Raw genomic sequence first — 21,054 nt, 5'->3', positions numbered from 1 at the left:
CTGGTTTTTAAATTCTGTGCTTGAATCAGAAATAATAACATAAAATCTCAAGTTCAGTACTTATTCTGTTGGATTCTTCCGTTGAAAGTGCTAAGAAGTGGACTCATTATTAAAGCAATGGGAGTTGAGACGGGGAAAGCAGAACTGGTCTTTTGCTGGTTTTTAACCAAATGCAGTATCTTTCACTTTCATTCACTACTCTTTACCACACTGAGCTTTGTGTCAGGCAGCAAGTCGTTAAGAGCCCAGGCTCTTGAAACACATGGACTAAATCTGAATTTTTGCTCTCCCATTGACTAACTGTTTGATTCTGGGTAAGTTACATTATTTTTTTGTGCCTCAATTTTCTCCTCTGTCTAGTGGGGTTAATAATGGCACCCACCCCACAGAGTTTTTAAGGGATTAAATGGGTTAAAGACTAAGCACTGTGTGAAACAGGCTGTTCAATAAACAGCAACAACTAATATAACTATTAGTGTGAGGGAAAAGGGGAGAACAGAATGGTGACAGAAAAGAGACAACAGGAAAAAAGGAGGGGCCCTGGAGTGGTGTGCAAAGTGAAATTACAGCTTTTGGCCTCCCTCAGCTCAAGCTCTGAAAAGAAGCCACCTGAAACAGCTCTGGAAGAGAAATCTAATTATTTACATCTCAAAGACTTATTCTTTTGCAACTTGAACCTATTTAAATAATCAACAGGTTTCTCCTAAAACCAATGCTTCACTTTTTCCAATTACTGCTATTTTTAGTGGCCACAGGTAAGGGTCCTCGTGTGTAAAAATGCGTCTGTAGACTTCAGGAAAATCAAATAAAAGTAAAGAAAGTAATAATATCAAAGGCATATTTCACAAATGAAAAAAATAAAAAACCCTTTCTACTTTGCAATGGAGAACATTTTCAACAAAAGTCTGTTCACCTTTGCCAGAAAGCACTGTAAATGTCAGGCGGTCTACAGCACATCTCTGACTTTACATCTGGAAAGTTTGACGTTTAAGTCCATTGGTCCAGGCAGAGACGGATGTAGCTGCTTGTTTAGGGAGAGGGAGGCAAAGCCACATCAGGCATCATTACCACTTGTTACTTCAGTCCACCTGGGTGGTGGCCCAAAGGCACTTCTTCCACTGCCTTCAGGGAGCCAAATGCAGAAGGAGAGTCTTGATAAGAAAGCCCAATCTATTCTCTAACATCTTTCCTCAAATGGCCAGTATACAGCATGCCCACTGGATAGGGAGAGACATATTTAAACATTTTTGCATGAAAAAAGTATCTTTGCGTCTATGGCTCTGCAGGCCCCCCAAAAGGGCAATTACAGCCCATTTGGTGTTTAAAACAATAAAGAAACAAGTCCTAAGAATCAAGAGCATTAGAGTGTTGCTGGCAATTAGGTTCTTGTCGCAGAAAGAATTCAGAGAGGAGACATGGAGGTTAAGAAAGTAAACTGAGGATTTATTAAGGGACAGATAACACACTCTCAAGGGGAGAGTGGGCAAGCTCGGGTGAGCAGCTGTGCTGAGTTTCTTTGGCAAGCTGATTACACAGGGTGTAAAAATGAATGGGCAGAATATAATTTGGGGAGGGAAGGGTCTGGGGTCATATTCCCCGATCTCTATCCCCCCTCCACCTTCCCAAGCGAAGGAGGGATTTTTGTCCTTATTTAGTTTGGGTCCAAAGTGTCATGGCATCAGTGCATGATGGGTACTTCTAATCTGCAAGGCTAATTTTATTGTAATGAGGGCATAATGAGCAAAAGATTAGATCTGAACACTGGAGATTCCTGCCTTTCCCCACCTTTCTTTGCCTCTAGGACACCTGTCACCCCAATCCAGAGGTTCCTGCTTTTCTGTCTGCCCAAAGACCCCTGTTGGTTACATGAGGTATGGTTTCCTGCATTTGGCCCATGCCCTTCCTTTTTTTTTTTTTTTTTTCACCCAATTCCTGCCATTTGGCCTGCGTCCTCCTTTCTCTTGCTCATCTCTAGCTATCTGCCTGTTCTAACAACAGTGAGTCACTTTGTGGTGCATCACAGATACCACACATCAATTCCACACCAGTGGGATCCCTGTCTCCACAAGCTTCCCCCACTCCTAGGCCTGTGCCGGGGCAGAGAGGTGGTAACTGACTGAGCCCTTTCTTCAATACCCCATCCCTGAGCCAACCAACAAGGCCGGTAATCGTTAACTCCACACCTCTTAGCTGAGCTCTGCGGTGAGCCAGGCATCTTGCATGGTACAAGGAAAGGGGAGAGGGGAGACCGTGGAGCAGTCAGGAGAGGTCCACAACAGGAAACAAGCCAGGCCCTCACTCTTGACAGCGCCCAGCCTAGGGCAGTGGTTTCAGACAATGGCTGCGCATCAGACTCTCCAGGAGCATTAAGGAAAAGAACACTGGTGCCCAGGTCACAGCCAGAGATTCTGGTTCTGCAGCAGGACTTAGGCAATGGTACTTTTAAAGGGCTTCCCAAACTATTCTAATACAAAGCCTGGGCTTGGAACCTTTAGTTTCCTGGGAGATTTAAAACATGGAAAAAACGAATTACCACTAAATGAAACATATTATATAATTAAAGTGAGTGTGTTATGCTTAAGAGGAAAAGAGAGAAGCGACTTTGTTAGTTCCAGGGAATCAGAAAACCTTCCCATAGAATGTACTCATGGATCATGCGGAGTTTTGAATGGTGAATAAAAATTCTCCAAGTAAGAAGGGAAAGTTCCAGGGAAGGAAAGAGGCTTAAGTTCAAAGATTTGCGGGGCTGTCAGAGCACAGCACACTAAGGGGACTCTAGATAGTTCAGAACGGGTGGGATGCACAGTTCATGTGCAGGGGAGAGAGTGGCGAGGGATGAGGCTGGTGGATGAGATGGCAGCTGGCCTTTATCCTTTGGGAAACTAAAAACCCGACTGGACATCATCCATGCCTGAAAAGATCATTTCTGCAGTCCTGTGAAGGATAAACTTGCAGGGTGGGGAGATGGAGCAGGGAGAGGAAGGGAGAAGGGTCCCAACCGTGGTGAGGCAACCAAGTTCTGAGGTGCCCTGAGCACAAAATTTAAGGAAGCGCTCACTCTGAAGCGCCAGCTCTGCACTTGCATGACCCTGAGGGTGACTGCTTCCTTAAGTTTGTGCACCAGGCACCTCACTCTCCTCACCCTGATCCCAGCCCTGAAAAGAAGACCAGTGGAAGGAGTATTACTGAGAAGCAGCAGGGGGAGAATGAAGGCAGCCTGATCTAAGGCTGGGGCGGTAGGCTTGCAGAAGATGGACAAGGCTGGACGTACTTTTCATCGTCAGAGTCCACGGTTCTTGTAAACTGAGGGGTGAGGCAAGGAAGAGTGGGACTTGACACTGCGGAGTCTGGCTTGGGACAGATCACAACAAAATCAACAAAGAGAGGGAGTACAAGAGGAGGCAGGCCTGACACGGCCAACGTCTCAAACAAGTGAGGACGTTCACATCGGTAACCATCACTATACTGTGTGTAACAGGGCAGCACAGGAGATACATGCAAGTCCACATCAGTAGAGCCGATCGTCAGGAAACACTTCATGAAGGAAGCAGGGCTTGAGCTGAGCCTCAAGGAAACAAGAAGGATATGACTGAGGAGGCAGGCAGGATGACGTGCTGACACGCAGACGTGCACAGCAGAGCTGGGAGAGGTCTGCAGTGGGAGCGCGCCAGAAGGTTGGCAGGTTAGCAGAGTAAGCGGTGACGCAGAGTGGCTGGCTTGAGCGTGAACAATTAAGCTGGAGAAGTTAGAGAAAATCCGTAAGTAACAAGCCAAAAAAAGTTTAATTCATTACATAGACAAGGAGAGCCACTGATGGGTTAGTTCCTGAGTAAGGAATTAACACCATCAAAGTACTAGTGTGAAATGACCAGGACACTTTAGAGTACGATGGGCCAACTCTTTCTCTAAAGGGCCAGACTGTAAATATTTTAGACTTTGTACGTGCTTCGTTAGGACAACTACTCAACTTGGCTGTTACAGCGTGAAAGCAGCCATAGACAATATAAAGCAAACAGGCAGGGCTGAGAGAGGTAGTTAGGCAGGCTTACTGACGCTGGCTGATTACCCACAAGGGAAGGAAAGTGCCAGGCTGTTAAGAAACGGATTGTTTCTCTTATCCCACAGCTGGCTCCTTGGTTCCAAGGTCATGGCCATACAACAAGACATTTTATGCTCCACAACTGCTACATCAATCCAAGGACCCCAGTATCTTTTTTCTTCTTTTTCCCACTGTAGTTTCTGTTTTAGGGCTGAGCTCCACAGGAGGAAAGAGCCAGTAACAGAAATGATTCGCACCGCTGGAATGAAGATATCAGTGGCAGAGCTTTCCAGTAAAGACACCATGGCCTAGCTGGGGGCTGGAGCGCTCTCGATCAGTTACCTGGCTGATAGCTCCCCGCTCCACTGTCTTCTTTTTTGCTTTCCCCCTACTTCTCTCTCTGAGCAATAAAGCAGCTCTTTCTTTCACTTTGTCCCTCTGCCTCTCCTGAGAATTCTTTGTCATTCAGGGGAGCAAGGACCCACAGGTTTGGAGGGCTTTCTAATTTGGGGTCCCTCTATCTACTAACAGGACCATGTTCCAGAAAAAAACTCTTGACAAAAACAGGCAGAGAGAGGGCCAGATTCAGCCTGTGGGCTGTAGTGGGCAGACCCCTGCTTTAAGGAAAAGTTAGCCTGAAGCTGTGCTGAGGGCTGGTGTGTAATGAACGAACAGGAGCGTGGAAGGATCTGAGAGGCAGCACAAAGCTTAGCGCCACAGCTGGGGTGACAGAGAAGAAACGTGCTTGGGAGGTGGCAGCTCAGAGCTTGTGGAATAAGGGGTTTCTCTGCAAGGACAGAGACCCAAGGATCAACCCTTGAGAACCAGCCACACTGAGTGCAGGAAAAGAAGTTAGAGAGAAGAATGTGCGGGCAGGGACGTTAAGAAGAGGGGGCCGATGGAGGAGAAGGGGGACGGCTGCTCCATGGGGCCCAGAGCCCAGGAACTCAGAAAGGACTCGGGCTCGTCTTGGAAGAGGGCACCAGTGGTCACGGAAGTGGCAGTGTCAGCGCAGCAGTAATGATGGAAGCAGCGGACAGGAGACTACCTCAGGGTGGTGAGGACGTGGAGGCAGGGGAGAAGCCAAGCACAAGTGCAGCTCACGGGAGCAAAGGGGCACGACGCTGCTGGACTGGGAGGAAAACTGGAAGAAGCGCTCCAGCACAGGAGGGCAGTGAAAGAGACAGAGGAAGAGCCTCAGCGCGTTAACACGGACACGACTGCTCTGAGACCACAGCCACAAGCGTAACAGAGACTAGCAAAGGGCCTGTGCTACCAGGAGTGGGCTGTTTTGGAAGAACAGTGCTGTCATGTGTCTTATTTCCAGAAAATCCATGAAAAACAGGCTCGTGAGAAGTTTATTAACCTCAAGTTTAAACCTAGCTGCCAGCAATAAAAGGACTTTTTTCAGAGATGTCTCTTTTATATTAGCACTGTGAACAAACAAAGCAGAAAGATCCAAAAGGAATTGTAGAGGAACAGAATAAGAAAATAATTTCTGAATGATGTCCATGTTACATCTTTTGATATTTTAAAGCAATAGGAAGGCCTGGAGGGGAAGGACTTCTGTAGCTAATTTCAGGCCATTTCTAGACCCTGAGGGTGTGACTGCATGGCAGGAAAACAGGTCTGAAAATGGGCTCAAAGATCACACCGTGCTTGATCAGTACTGATGCAACTGATGACACGAGTCCTCCAAGAGTCTCTCTTAGAAAATTACATGTACGTTTCTTTGCTGCTTGTTTACGTTTAGGTGGCAGATACTACAATAAAAACCAGACTAGATCACAATCGATTCCAGTAAAGATCTAAAGAAAAAATTCAGTAGTCCATTTCTCATGCTCCGACATGACATTTTCTTCCTCAGAGAGGCAGGTTCCTAAGCTGTCAGCCCAGAGCGGTGAGTGAATAAATACTGGGACTGGCCTTGGACTCATGGATATTGGTCCTAATCCATTACTGCTGAGAAGCGGAGGTGAATTCAGGGCAGCATTTCTTGACACCTGAGGTTTGTTTTGTCATTAGGGATGAAACATCACACGAGGGTTCCTCAATCCCAAACTGTCAGAAGTACACGTGGGTATTTCAGGGAAGGTCACCCAAATATTCAGGTGTTGATCTACAGTACTGAGCTGCTATTTGCTGGATGGTTATTCTTATTAGAATTATAAATGATTTGTGTCTAGCATGAGCAGTTTAGCCATCTGCTTCTCAGACTAGGAAGGGAAAAAATGAGGTCACTTTGAGAGTAAGAAAAAAGTAGGAATTTTAGTCAATTATACATTATGGCTCAAAAACAAACCAAAAGAATGTTTAATTGATTTTATTTTCTTCTCTAAGACAAGGCATATTAAAAATCGACCCTCCCCACATCCCCCAATGTCCCTTAAACTCACCATAGTCATTTTTATCTTTGAACTCTTGGACCTTATGCAATTAACCTTACCTGAACTATCTTTCTCTTGCCTTTCATTCAAATCCTGTACCTTGAACTTCACCTCCACATTCTTTATGAGGATGCCCCAAAATACTTGAGTTTTCATGAGTAACTCTGACATAGTCTTACCCACATTTGGATTTGTATTCTTTGTTAGTATATTATGTGCATCAGTCTTACCTCTAGAACTAATTTGCAGTGTGATCCCTGGCAGGTACCAAATCTTATAGCATCTTATTCTGACACTCCATGAGACTATGCTGTTTAAGGCACATTTCAAATAATCAGTAAAACCTAGCTAATTTCATTTGAATTTAACATAGGAGGTTTAACTGCTTTCCTGCAGTACTTTTCCACAAACTGACACCACCATTCTATGAGCCTAGTCTTCATAGCCAGCCAAATTATCTCACTACCTGGCAAGCTGATTTACCTAGTACTGCCTTTCTCAAGCCCCTCAAATTCCATGTACTATTGTTGATAGGACAGGTTTCCAAGCAGCATCAGCAGTGTCTGGGGTTAAGTGGGTTCACATAAAGGAACCAGTTAAGACACTAACTATTATACGTAAAATAGATGAACAACAAGTTTCTACTGTATAGCACAGGGATCTATATTCAATATCTTGTAGTAACCTATCACAAAAAAGAATACAAAAAGGAATACATGCGTGTCTATGTATAACTGCAGCATTATGCTGTACACCAGAAATTGACAAATTGTAAACTGACTATACTTCTGTTAAAAAAAAAAAAAAAGAAAGAAAAACATTATTATTTCCAACCTTCAGTCCACACAGGATTTACCCAAACCTTGGCTAATCGGGTAATGGTTTGATACAGACAGTGGATTCCCTTGGTGCTACTGGGACTTAACAGTTTTGTTCTGTCTTCCTTGATCCAGTAGTTCTCTCAGCTTTAGAAACAAAATCCTAACTGACAAGCCTGAGATAAAATACATCGACTTAAGTTTTTGCAACACCCCTAATTCCTACTTTTTCACCACCCTGCCACGGTTTTCAGCCAACAACTAAGGAGCTTCCTCAGAAAATTATATCCCGTTTAGAGGCTAAGTACAGTGCACTAGTCACAGAGATCTGGGCCAATCTTGTCACACCAGTAAATTGAAGTGACAACCATCATATGACCACAGTAATTCTGGGGGTAGGAATGCTTCTAAATGGAGCCACTAACCAAATGTCACCATCTACTAACCAGCCAATGTTCCCACATTAATTCATTTTTAACACCCATTCAGAATTCTCCCTCAAAGGGCCTGATGGGACAACTGCTCATTCTTCCTCTACCTCATCCAAAAAAATGTATTTTATGCCTTTATTTTGTGATGTTTTTCTTTCACACTGTTAGTAGAACTGTCTGACAGGGGAACCCTGTTAAGTCAGCAATACTTGAAATAACAGTTTATTTAAATTAATAGTGAAAATAGGGGGAAGCTTGCGAGGGTACTTACCACAGCTACAGCAGCACCAAACGAGTTCCTCAAGATTTTGTTACAGCAGAAGAATGAACAAAGCAATGAAGTCTGTAGCGCAGCCCCAGCAGCGCGGCCCCAGCGACAAGCAGGCCGAGGCAGGGAGCGAGCGGGATGCTCCTCCGCAGAGTTAGATGCGTCCCTGGAGCAGCCCTGCAGCGCCCTTTCAGAGCTACCCAAACTCCCAAAGCCTTCCTATTTTCAGAACAGGTAGACTGTTTTATGTTTATGAGAAAGTATCACGAGAGCCTTGGTTCTCTGAACTATATAGTGCTTTATTTATTAGAACGTAATTTAGGGGAGAGAGGTGGCGGCTGACAAGGAAGGGAAGATGTATTCACCTAGGACACCAGAAAAGCAAGCAGAGGGGTTCAGACAGCGAGATGGCTTAAGAAGGTGGTGCAGACAGAACTAGTCACCTCCTAGGGCCGACGAGCTGGATAGATGCCAGGCATTTGGTCACACGGCTCCATTAGCCTCCATGACACCATCTCCAAAAGGAGATTAGGAATTTAGTGAATACTTTTTCCCTTAATTAATCCCTATGGATCTGTCACATAAACATTTCTAAAATGTTATGGAATCTTCTTACACTCTCTGCTTTTCTGCTTGCCTGCTTTGGTTTTGGGCCCATGTGATTACAGGAGTTTTACCCACTGTTGCTGACCTGGATCCCAGGGGAGAATGGAACCCAGTATGAGGGGGTCTGGCAGTTACTGAAGCTGGGTGAGCAAGGGGGTGAGTCACCTAAAGCAGGGATAGGGCCATGGGGTGCAGAGTCCTGGAGGTCAGGGGGCCAGCAAGGGCGGCCCTGGTGGGAACCCTCCAGCAAAGAACAGTCAGAACCTGGAGCAGGTAACTGAGCTCACGGATTTCGGTTCTGCCCAAAAGAAGTCCATGATTCAAGCGCAGGGTCAAGAGGCCCAGAGGCATTTGAAGCATGTATGCAGGAAACGCAGGGACCCTTTCATCATCGTCCTAACCAGGACTCACAAACGACTGCCTTTCACTGCAAGGAGAAAGCAATTAGAACAGGCGTACACATATCCTGTGCCTGGATACCATGAATGTGGATTCCAGGAATTCCACCTCAAACGTAAAAGCAGTTTTCTCTGCCCACATACTGATTTCCCATTTTTCCTGTATCATTTTAGGACCCAAAAGTGGTGTGAAGTGCATGCTCTAGGTTGGGATTTTTTTTTTTTTAAGTTAGGAAAACTTACTTGGCAAAGATTCTGACTCCAACTCCTGGGTCTAAAGACTTCACCATCAGCCACTCAGTGGAGGAAGACTGCATGCCTTCCAGCTGGACTCTGACACTTGTTAGCCATGTGACCCTGGACAGACTAATGAACCTCCCTGGGTACCAGTTTCATTGTATGTAAAATAGGACTAATAATAGTACCTTCCTCATTGGGTTATTAATAAGATAAAATGAGTGAAATCTTGTAAAGTGCTCAGAACCATTTCTGGCACATAGTAAAACCTATGTAAGCGTTTGCCACTATTACTATCCTGGGCTTCCCCGCTCGTAAAGACAAGCTAAAGCTATCTTCCTTTAGCTCAGAGAAATAAGATGAATGCACGCATTCAATGCAAAGAGTCATGGCAACTTGGGGCTTTTCCCTTCACACGAATCAGTCACATTCAAGGCCACAAAGACTCAAGGCCTAGGAGGATAGAGGTAAAAGGGGCATGAGATATTAAGTCAACCTACTCATTTTACAGATGAAAAACTTAAAGCTAAAACTGGCTATGGTCCTAGAGTTAAGTTTCACAACAGAATCAGGAACAGAATTCCATGAAGTGCATTTGCCACGGTCCGAAGGTGTAGGTTCACATACTAATATTAGGCGCCTATCAGATCAGCGTTACTGTTGTTTATTGTCAGTCCCGTCTGTTTTACTTTTCAGTACAATGATCAAATGTGAAAATGTCTTAAGCTCTGCAGAATAGCTCACATACAATTGCGGAGGGGTTGGCTAAGGGTGAGGCACAACTTTGATGCACAACTCATTCAAATAAAATTCACATGACTTGACTTCCTTTCAGTGTTCTAATTCTGTATCATGTATATCAAGTAGAGAGACTGTCTGTGTCACAGATAGCCATGCCCAAGCACTCCCTCTTATAAGACCCCTTTAACTGGTCAACTTGACCTTGAATGCTGAAGTCTATTTAAATGGGCAAAGAGCTCTGCTGTAGAAAGCTTGGCCAGTGGTGTTGAAAACAGTGAGGTTTGTGGATACCTAAGTAAGGGCTCTGCTCTTGGTCAACACAAATTAAATCATTTCTGCCACTTTGTGGAAGGAGTATAAATGGGGCGCATACACTGCTATGTTTCCGAACTTGAAAGTGAAGGCGGAATAACCAGTGAAGCATTTTTGGAGGCAGCATTTAATAAGTGCAGCTGTCCACTGGTCTGATCCCAGCTCATGGAGACCTGCAGGATTTATTTACCCCAATATCAAATGATGACTCCTACAAAGGCGTCTTTATTTGAATTTGTTGCAAGTCCCACTCCTTCTATCACTTTACAGTCGGGTCTGGGCTAAGCAATGCTACTGAACTGCTCAAATAGGGGTTTGTTGATTCTAATTACAAACCTGGAGAGAAGATGTCCAATTTCTACTCCTTCCCTCCTCCCGGCCTTCAAAAGCCTTTGGAATTTGAGCCAAATCACCTCAGATGCCACACTGCCGGGATGTGGAATGCTGCTGTGCTGTGTGCCAGGTCAAATGACAAAAATCTCATTTACTTTAAAAAAATGCTCAAAAATCTTACCCATGAGGGTGTTCCCACCCCTACCCCTTATCTTCATGTCTATTCTGGGCATGAAATGAACACAAGATACTGCAGGGCAGAAACTGTATCAGGAGACGCAGGAAGAATAGCGGGCTTGAAGCCCTGGGGTTAGCCAGGGACAGGTGGAGGAGACGTAGGCACCTACTCCCCACCACCCCCTCCCATCTTCTTTCTGGCCACACCCATTCTAGACTCTCACCTGTGCTGCAGCTATCATGATCCTGGTCTGGGCTCCGCAGCCTGGCCCTCTACCTCTCACTCCAGATCTGGACTCTGCTTTCCGGCCAGTCTGCCCTACTCCCTTTCTCCCTCCCCTGGGCCTCAACTTATTCATTCCCAGTTCCTGAATCTACTCAGCCACTGGTTTGGTCTTTTTGAATTTGGTCTTAACCCAACAAAAAACAAACAAACAAAACCCCCCCCCAGCTCAAGCGACACTACTCATACTATTCAGTAATAAGTAGGAATAAATGATTAAAACATGATACCACTGATGGGTGTCCAGGGCATTATGCTGAGGGGGAAAAAAAGCCAATCTCAAAAGGTTACCTGTGGTATAATTCCATTTCTATAACATTCTTGAAATGGCAAAACTGCAGAGATGGAGAATAGAACAGTGGTTGCCAGGGGTTAAGGCTGGGGAGATGGTGCGGCTATAAAGGAATAATGCACACAAATAACAACAACAACAACAAAACCCAAAAGATTGACAATACATCAAGGTTCTGTAAGATGTTGTCCTTGAAGAAAGCTGGGTGAAGGGTACTAAGACAGCCTGCACTCTGCCTGTAGAGGGTGTATCTCCCTGAATAAATCTACTTTCACTTTACTATGGCTCACTCTTGAATTCTTTCCTGTGTGAAGCCAAGAACCCTCACCTGGCAGGGCGCATCACAGGGACTGCCCCGAGACCTGGGACATGACCATCCCTTCACGCCCCGTTTTCCTGCAACAACAGCACTCTAAAAAACTAGTTGTTCTCACGTGACTTGAATGCTTCAAGGACTTTAAGAAAGGAGGTAGCTGGATCATTTAACTTGGCAACTAAGTTAAGGCACAGACAATCCCATCCTGGTCTGCTGAGGGAAAGGCAAATATGAGTGGACACATCTTCCCAATTCTCAGAAGACAGGAGAGTAAAAGTCGTTATGGCATACTTACCGACTAGAAGAAAAAGGAAGTGCATGTGCTACTCAGTTCTCTGGCATCCACAGCTCTCCTGCTGGACCTGACTCAAGGGCTTCAAAGATATTTTGCCCTTTGCATTTGCAAAGGTTTATTTCCTATGTATTGAGGGTGAGTTTATAGAAAATCAAAATGAATACATGACAGTTCATTCCTCCTTCCTCATACAGGGAAGAAAGCATGAGGTTCTAAAGGTCAAAGAAGGTGTTGGACTTGCAGCAGGACATTGATCATGATGGTCACCATAGGTCTAAGTTAGTCTTCACTGGGAAAAACGCTTAGCTTTTGATCTGTGTGAGAAAAAGAAGAGGAGATCTGCTTGTGAGGGTGGAACCACAGGGCTATTGAAGAGCCAAGACAGAGCTGGGGCAGGGTCAGGCCAACAACACTAGTAAAGTACATGGTACCATTAAAGAGGGTTGTACACCAGCTGGGCGACAGCACTCTTCAGACCTCAACCTGAAACTCATGGGGAAAATTATTAACAAGCAGAGCTCATTTATAATATTCAACATATGCATAAATATTGATTAGAAGAGAGAATAGTTGGGTATAGTCCACCATGGACACATGCACTTGTTCATTCAATCACCAATTCCACAAACATGTCTTGAGTAGTAACTATGTGCCAGGCACTGATGACCCAAGGATGAATAAACACAGAGCAACCAAAGAACATTTCCTGGAGACAGTGAACTTTGACACTGGTTCTGAAGTGTCTAAGCCAGAGGCCTCCACACTGGGTTCTTCTGAACTCTAGTTCAGTGAAGTGTTAATATAGGTGCAATGAAGTATTTACATTACCTTCTATGAAACAAAGGGTTTTACGGTCAAATCACTTTAGAAATGTTGTCCTGATTGTCTCAAATTTGTATGTTAATGGCTCTGAGAAGTCCTGTAGTAAAGACTTTAATACCTCACAGGATCCAGTTTGGGAAACATTCCTCTAGAGACTACAGACTGATAAAGAAGTGGGGGGGTTACAGACATCCAAAGTGAAAAGACAGGATCAAGCAAGTCATATTTCTTGTCTCATGAGACACTTCCAATGGCTCAATCCACGTAAGCCAGTACATCTCCAGAAATGTCACTGTTGTCCAATTAACTGATAACAATGCCATATGACATGTATTTTTACCAACTTTCTTCTGCTTAAGACATGCAGAGATGGCTCATGTTTCATAGAATCTCTGCATCATGGAGGGCTGATCCTGAAAGGACTGTTGGGAACCCTCTGATACCATCCTCTCGTTCTGCAGATGAGTCTGGACAAGGCTAATCAGTGACCCTACCCTGAAGAGACTCTGGGCTCTGGTTTCCAGCTGAAAGGCCCCCCTGAAAGATTACCTGCCTTTTATGTGCTCTATAGAGCATTTATTGTACTGTGGACGCTAAATGATAATTACTAAGTTATTAAAGGAAAATAAAGTATTTCTAACATTACTATGTAAAAATAAGAACAATAATAAAATGTACAGCCATTTGCTTGGAAGCATTCATTGAACATTTCAGGCCAAAAAATAAGGGTGTACTAGGGGAAAAGACTTTGCATGGCCTCAAGAATATTACTATCTGACAGTACCTCTTTGCATCACCTTGTCAGTGAGACGTTTTTATATCTTTGCTGTTAATCTTATTAACCTACTGGCACAGAGCTTATTACCCTGAAAATAGCTTTTTTTCCCCTTCTAAGCCAAACTTATCCAAGAGCATCAGTCTAAAGACTATAAATAGTCCAAGTAAAACAATGTGACATGAAAATGTAGGCTACGGCCAGCAGAACTAAGTAATAGGTTTCATTAAAATCAGAGAACTAGGTGATAAGATCCCACCACTTTGTCCTGGATTTTACACAGTCATTAAAGTGACACTGCACACAAGGAATATATACAAATACACTTGGTCTAACTTTATAAAGCAAGCCAGTCAATTTTCCAAGCAACCTTACATGTTTTTTCTTTTTAAAAGTAGCTTTATTGAGATATAATTCATATATTATCCAATCTCTCATTTAAAGTATAAAATTCAGAGAGGAGGGAGATAGCTTAGTTTTAGAGTGCATGCTTAGCATGCATGAGGTTCTGGGTTCAATCCCCAGCACCTCCATTAAATAAAGAAACCTAATTTTAAAAAAATCCCAAAAGCACAAAAGCAGATTAAAAATGGGTTGAAGACTTGAATAGACATTTCTTCAAAAAGACATACAAATGGCCAACAGGCACACGAAAAGGTGCTTAACATCACTAATCATCAGGGCAAGGTAAATCAAAACCATACTCAGATATCATCTCACACCTGTTAGGATGGCTATTTAAAAAAAACACATACATACACATAAAAGATAACAAAGGCTGGTGAGAATGTAAAGAAAAGAGAACCCTATAGTCATTATGGAAAATATAATGGAAGTTCCTCAAAAAATTAAAAATAGGACTACTATATGTTCCAGCAACCCCACTTCTGGGTATAAACCCCAAAGAATCGAAAGCAGTGTCTCTAAGGTATATCTGCACTCCCAGGTCCAGTGATGGGGAATGGAGTTTTTAAAATGTGGTATTTACATACAGTGGACTATTATTCAGCCTTAAAAAGGAAGAAAAGCCTGTCATTTGCTACAACAGGGATGAACTTGAAAGACATTATGCTAAGTGAAATAAGCCAGACCCAGAAGAATAAACATTACATGATCCCACGTATACCGGGAACAAAGCAGCCAAACTCATAGAAGTCGAGAGTAGACTAGTAGTTACGAACAGCTGGGGGGTAAGGAACTGGGGAGGTACTGATAAAAAGTCACATAGTTTCACTTACACAAGATAAATAAATCCTAGAGATCTCCTGTCCAGCATGGTGCATACAGTTAATAATATTGTACTGCATACTTTAAAACTTGCTACGGCAGAGGTTGTCAGTGATGGGGAGAGAAATTTACCAGTACTGTTTAAGTGCTAGGTGCTTCTCATACATTGTCTCTAACCCTCACAGCAACTCTCTAGGATGACATTTCGTACTAATAACCGGCTGTAAGCTGTTTGCAGTTGGCTGGTACAAGGACAGAAGAAACGTTTCAGGGCACCTGAGGTCAGCTTTAAGTAGTCCACGACTACTAGCAGGTCACTAAAACAGTCTGAAAGGCTTCGCCTCACTTAATTCTTATCTGCCTGCTAACACCCACAGATCAAGAACAGAGGATAAGAGGCTCTGGAAAAGTGATGATCTCAGTCAAAAAGGAAAAATAAAAGAATCTACAAGATAAAGATACTGTTTACTTTCCCTTTCCAGATTAGTAAACTGAAGCACAGAGAGTTTAAGAAACACACCCAAAGTCACACAACTCCTAAACATCATGTCTAAGATTCACATCCAGCTCTGCCTCCGAGTCTTTGTTCATTCTGTGCTTCTTTCCATCACATCCTAATGGAAATGTATAACCAGACATTTTAGATTAGGTGTATAGAAATCATCAGAAAGTCTAGGGTTGCCTCTATTAAATCTTTCCAGCCCTGCCCTTCAGAGCACCAGGTGTTACTTCTGTTCAATCTCCCTGCTACAGCATCTGTAACTAATTAGGTGCCCTTATCCGACATACATCTGTCTCCACCTCTGGCCTGTAAGTGACCAAAAGCAAGGATCCTGTCTTTGCAATTCCAGGACCTAGTCTGGAATCTGGCACAGAGAAGGCATTAAGTAAGCATTTGCCAGATGAGTAAGAAAGGTAATTTGCATCACAAACACACACAGACAACAAAGCCCCAAGAGCTAACTAAGTCTTGGGGAAAATCTCTTTAGGGGGCAAAGAACGCAGGAGGAGTTTTAGGGAAGTTGAGACATCCAGGACAGCCCAGGGTTACCGGGCTCAGTTTCCCAATGACTTCCCACCAAACAAAGCAATCCACAGGATGAGAAGAAGCTTAGGGAACGAGGCCACTCCCAGGAACTCCTTTCAGGCTCCGAGCTGAAGTGCTGGGGGTCTGTACCTAACAGGAGCAGCTCAGAACGCCCCAGGGGATCAGAGGAAGTACCTCCCCCAAATGGGGAGAACCTGGAAACCCTCTGGCCTTTCCCATGGGCTTCCAAGTGGTCCATCCAGGATGCATTCCCATGTCACAACTATAGAATTTATTTCTCTCTAAGCGGGGAAATGGCATCTCTGGGGGAACAATGCATTGCCTTGTGACTCTGAGAAAATATGACCTGTGATCTCACACACCGTATGATGTGCAGTAGAAATCTGCAGGGGCCACTATCACATGACTATCAACTGCATCTCTGCCTAGGTCCCTACACTGTGAAAGTCGTGTGCCCAGTGGGGGAGGGAGGCAGGGGACACGAAACTTCTTTACCGATGTAGCAGGAACCCAGTGAGTAAAGCTGTGTGGTGTGTGGTCTTAGCGGATCCTCTAACTTATTCATTTTACCACAAGGGAGTGGTCGACTGGTAGCTAACTTTCCCCCTCCACACACCTGCCCTGAGCAATTCGGTACCACTGTTACCATTGCTACTTGACTGCTTAAATATGAACATTACAGCAAGTTCATTTTACTGCTGAATCCAGAGGTACCAGTAACTGACACAGTTTTCAATTTGGAAAAATAAATAAAATGAGACAGCAGCAGCTGACCCAGTCCATTCCCGGTTTGCCAATTTATCTCCTATAGATATTCCGGATGTGATTATTGGCACGTGATGACGCAGAAGGACTAGCTAATGGCTACAAACCTGCAATTATTTCCTTGCAGAAGATGATTAATATTTTTTCAGCTGCTCCAGTCTATGGTATAATTATGTTATTAGAAGTATTATCCGAAACAAATATACCACAGTACCTTATGACCAATTTCTAAACCCTGATTTGTTTCTTTCCCTTTAAAAATATACATTAAGATTCCATTTAGCAGTGAATCTGATGTCTGTCCTTTCCATTCTCAGAACAGTTTTCTCATTGCCACGGCCAATGTCCTTTTCTCAGTTATGACCACCTCCTCCGTCCTAAAACCCCTTCTGCTCTTGGCCTCCAGGCAAGAGACTTCCTGCCTTTCAAACCATTTATTTTATGACTTTTCTCCTCTCACCTCCCAAGCGTTCACTAAAAGTCTGTGTTAGCCTCTCCCCCACCCTCTCCTGCTCTCCCCTCCAACACGCCCTCTTCTCCTGTGGGCTCTGCATTGCTATCCAAAGATGTCTCCAGTGCCCACCTCTAGGGCTAGTTTCCCCATCAAGCTTCAGAACCCTCTTCTAAATGCCTTCTTGGACAGTTTCTCCTGAGCAGCCTGGTTGGCATTTCAAACTCACCAGAGTTCACTGGGTACCACTTACCTCCCAGGCACTGTGCTATGTGCTAAGGCTAGTCTGTGAATTACACACTCAGTTCTTGTGCTTACAATACAAGTAACTAAACTCATTTCCCCTCCTATGCATGGGTTCTCCCTGCCCCCACCCCTGCCCCCAACCAATCCCAGAACTCCAATTTCTGTTTAAGGCACTGGCACCCAACAGAACACGTGGGCATGAAGCCTCAGTACCATATGCCATGTTCCTCTCCCCGGCTCCCATGGCTGGTCAGTTGTGAAGGCTCAGGAATTCTCTCGGAAACACCCTCTCTCCCCTCTAGTCCTTCTGCCATCACCCACCGTCAGACCCTTGACCTACTGTCCAGACAGCTGAAATGCATCTCAACTGCCCCTCACTTCGCTCCTCTCCAATCCAGTTCAAACTCCCAGTCTCCTAAAGGAGGGTGCACACCATGTCCTTGCTCTGCTAACACATCAACCGCTCCCCACTCGCACCAGAATAAACTCCTGTAAAACTCTTCCTGAACAGGTAGGTCCCCACCCATCTTTCCAATTGCTCCCCTCTGTATATGTTCCACTTCAACAAAACTGAACCAATTCGATTCACAATACACAATCCAAGATCTCCATGCTTTTGTTTGCTCAGCCTAGTCTCTCTCTCAGAAACATCCTTTTTCCACCCATATCTCTGTAAGCACAATTTCTACCCACCGTTCAAAGCATTGCTCTAATACCACAGGCTCCTGAAGCCTTTTTAAAATCCATGCCCCCCGAAACAGAATTCATCTCTCTGTCCTCTGGTTCCCATATCATTCTGACGACAAGTGTCTTGTGCCTCGGGTTTTGTCTGGTTGACCTTTGTGTTTGCATGATACAGAGTGCAGCCCAGTGTCCCGAGACTCAGTGAGAATTCGATAAATGAATGGACAAGCCCCTGCTAGTGTTCTTTCTGTGTGAGAACTGCTAAATTTTGACAAGCGGCATTAGACAAAGTCATCTCTAATCTATTCACTGGAAACATAAACAGATAGTTAAATAAACAGTCAGAGGGCACTGAGGAGCCAACCACCTCACATATATATCTGCCTCCACTCTCGTGTGTATGTTCGCGGATGAACTGATTCCCACAGCAGGACTTCCTTTTGTCCCCGTTAGCAGTTTGGCTCACTCTTTCAGCTTCCAATCAGTTCTTCTGACACAGTAGTATTTTTAATATTTCTGACTTAACTAGATTTTGCTGAGGAAACTAAGCTACTCTCAGAAAAGCCATTAAATTTCATGTTGATAGGAGAGGGAAAAAATCTGCAGTCACATTATAATTTTATCACCATGACTCTGGCACTGAGGAACTATTTCCACAAAGCAGAGTCACACTGTGCCCTGCACATCTGGGGTCCATTCTGGGCTGCAGAGCTGTAAATGTGGTTAGGGGCTGTGACGCACCCCCCACTGTGTAGGAGAAAGACCAGCTTAAAGAAGCCAACATCCATCTCAGTGGAGGAAAAAACAACTGTGCATCCTTCAGCTGTGGATAAGGTATTTACTTTCTGGAAAAAGCTTTCCCTCAAAAGTGGCACATAAAACTCCCTTGTCCATGGATATTACTGTATGTTAATGAATAAAGAAATCAGTTCCATTTACAACACGACTCCCCCTTCCCACTGTTTGAAATCGTAGCATCATTTATAACCTCTGCTATCACCACTGCTGGGGACTGCTGCTGCTTCTCCGCTGGGGGGCCGAAGACAGGGCTGCTCAGCGTGGAGTTCACAGCCAGCAGTCAGCATCAGCTGGAGACTGCTAGCACAAAGAATCGCAGACCCCGCTCCATGGGTGCTGCACCAAAACCTGCCTCCTCAGGGGACTTGCCTGCACTTTCATGTCTGAGAAGCGCTGGCCAAGGTCACGGTGTTTCTGAAACTTCCCTTTGAGTAGGCATGGCTTGGAATGCTTCTGAAACCTATACAGTTTCAGAGAGTCAGCCCCTAGAACTGATTCAGAAAGTCTGGGATCAGATGTAATTTTGCTTAAATGAGATACTGAGATTGTTATGATGTATACAATGCCTGACACACAGAAGGCAGAGAACAAACTTTAAGCCCTCCACCCACTGCTGCCATCACCACTACTAGTAGGGTTACTGGATCTAGCAAATAAAAACACATAATGATGGCTATTGTTAAAAAGCCTACACATAATAAATGCTGGAGAAGGTGTGGAGAAAAGGAAACCCTCCTACACCATTGGTGAGAATGTAAATTGGTGCAGCCACCGTGGAGAACACTATGGAGGTTCCTAAAAACACTAAAAATAGAGCTACCCTATGATTCAGCAATCCCAGATGGGAGAAAACTCTAATATGAAAACATATATGCACCCCAATATTCATAGTAGCACTTGTACAACAGCCAAGACATGGAAGCAACTTAAATGTCCATCAACAGATGACTGGAGAAAGAAGATGTGGCGTGTGTGTGTGTGTGTGTGTGTGTGTGTGTGTGTGTGTGTAAATGATGGAATGTTACTCAGCCATACAAAAGAATGAAATAATGCCTTTTGCAGCAACATGGAAGGACCTAGAGATTATCATTCTAAGTGAAGTAAGTCAGACAGAGAAAGACAAATATCATGATATCATTTATATGTGGAATGTAAAAGAATGATATAAATGAACTTATTTACAGAACAGAAACAGATTCATAGACATAAAAAACAAATTTATGGTTACAAAAGGGGAAGGGGGATAAATTAGGAATATGTACAACTGAATTATGTTGTACACCAGAAACCAACACAATATTGTAAATTAACTAGACTTCAATAAAAAAGAATAAAGTATAAGAAAACATGAAAAAAAATGACTCCCAGTTAAATTTGAATTTCAGATAAACAAATAATTTATAAATATATCTCAAATATTGAATGAGACATACTAATAATGTTGAAATATTATTCCTCTGTCATTTATCTCAAATTCAAATTTAATTGGGCATCCTGTATTTTATCTGGCAACCCTCACCATCTCTGACTTTGGAATATCTGGGGGAAGGAAGTAAGTAGTAGATAAGACTGGAAAAATAGATTAGGTCCAAATTGTGGAGGGCTTGAATGCCATTCTAAGGAGTTTAAATCGGTCTGTTCTCAACATTTTTGAGCAAGGACATGATGTGACCAGAGCCCTCCTCCTCTTACTCCCAGGAACGATCAGAAGAGCAATGGCAATACAGAGGCTGCAGGGACAGGAGTCTCCATCCCAAAGACCCTTGAGGAAGGGAGACCAGAGGATCGTAGTCATGGCCAGTGACTATGTCACAAGGAATAAAAAAATTAAAATTTCAAAATCTTGTATTTTGTATTAATACTTCACTCTTAAATTATTTATTTATGCCCTAAACCATAAAAATCATTTAAACCATCTATTTGACTTTCTAAAGGAATAGCTGGTGCACAAGAGAGCTTCCTGCACTTGGAGAAAAAAGATACCTAGTAACACACCAAAAGCCAAATTTCCAACGTCCCTGGTGAATGAAAAACGTTACAGCCACTTCTGCTGCCGGGATGGTGAGCCTGAGGGAATTCAAGATGGAAACAAACACAGTGCCGGCTATCAAGCCCTCAGCATTTCCCCCAACAGTGTCCCTGAGGGGATTCGGAATTGGAAAGAACAGGACACTGGCCCTAGACAGCTAAGGTGCATCTTAAAGGAAAGATTTCAATAAGCCCAGACTTTTGCACCTTCCCATACATAGAAAAGCATTTAACTTAACTTTCATTAACTTGAGATGTCTGTTTTTCTTTAACTAAC

General features: G+C 43.8%; 1 protein-coding gene and 1 long non-coding RNA gene across 3 annotated transcripts in view; both read right to left on the bottom strand.

The window, feature by feature from the left end:
- Positions 1 to 21,054, bottom strand: part of SV2C (synaptic vesicle glycoprotein 2C) — a 222,153-nt gene that overhangs the window by 141,769 nt on the left and 59,330 nt on the right. The window lies entirely within an intron of this gene.
- Positions 1,761 to 20,462, bottom strand: LOC116661832. Its single transcript, XR_004317817.1, has 3 exons — positions 20,452 to 20,462; positions 12,001 to 12,004; positions 1,761 to 1,855 (listed from the first exon to the last, which is right to left on the bottom strand). It is a non-coding gene; the product is annotated as an uncharacterized LOC116661832 (long non-coding RNA).

This window comes from Camelus ferus, chromosome 3 (assembly GCF_009834535.1).
Source record: "Camelus ferus isolate YT-003-E chromosome 3, BCGSAC_Cfer_1.0, whole genome shotgun sequence".
NCBI lineage: Eukaryota > Metazoa > Chordata > Mammalia > Artiodactyla > Camelidae > Camelus > Camelus ferus.
The sequence above is the reverse complement of the archived record's forward strand: the minus strand, read 5'-3'. Positions and strand labels throughout refer to the sequence as shown.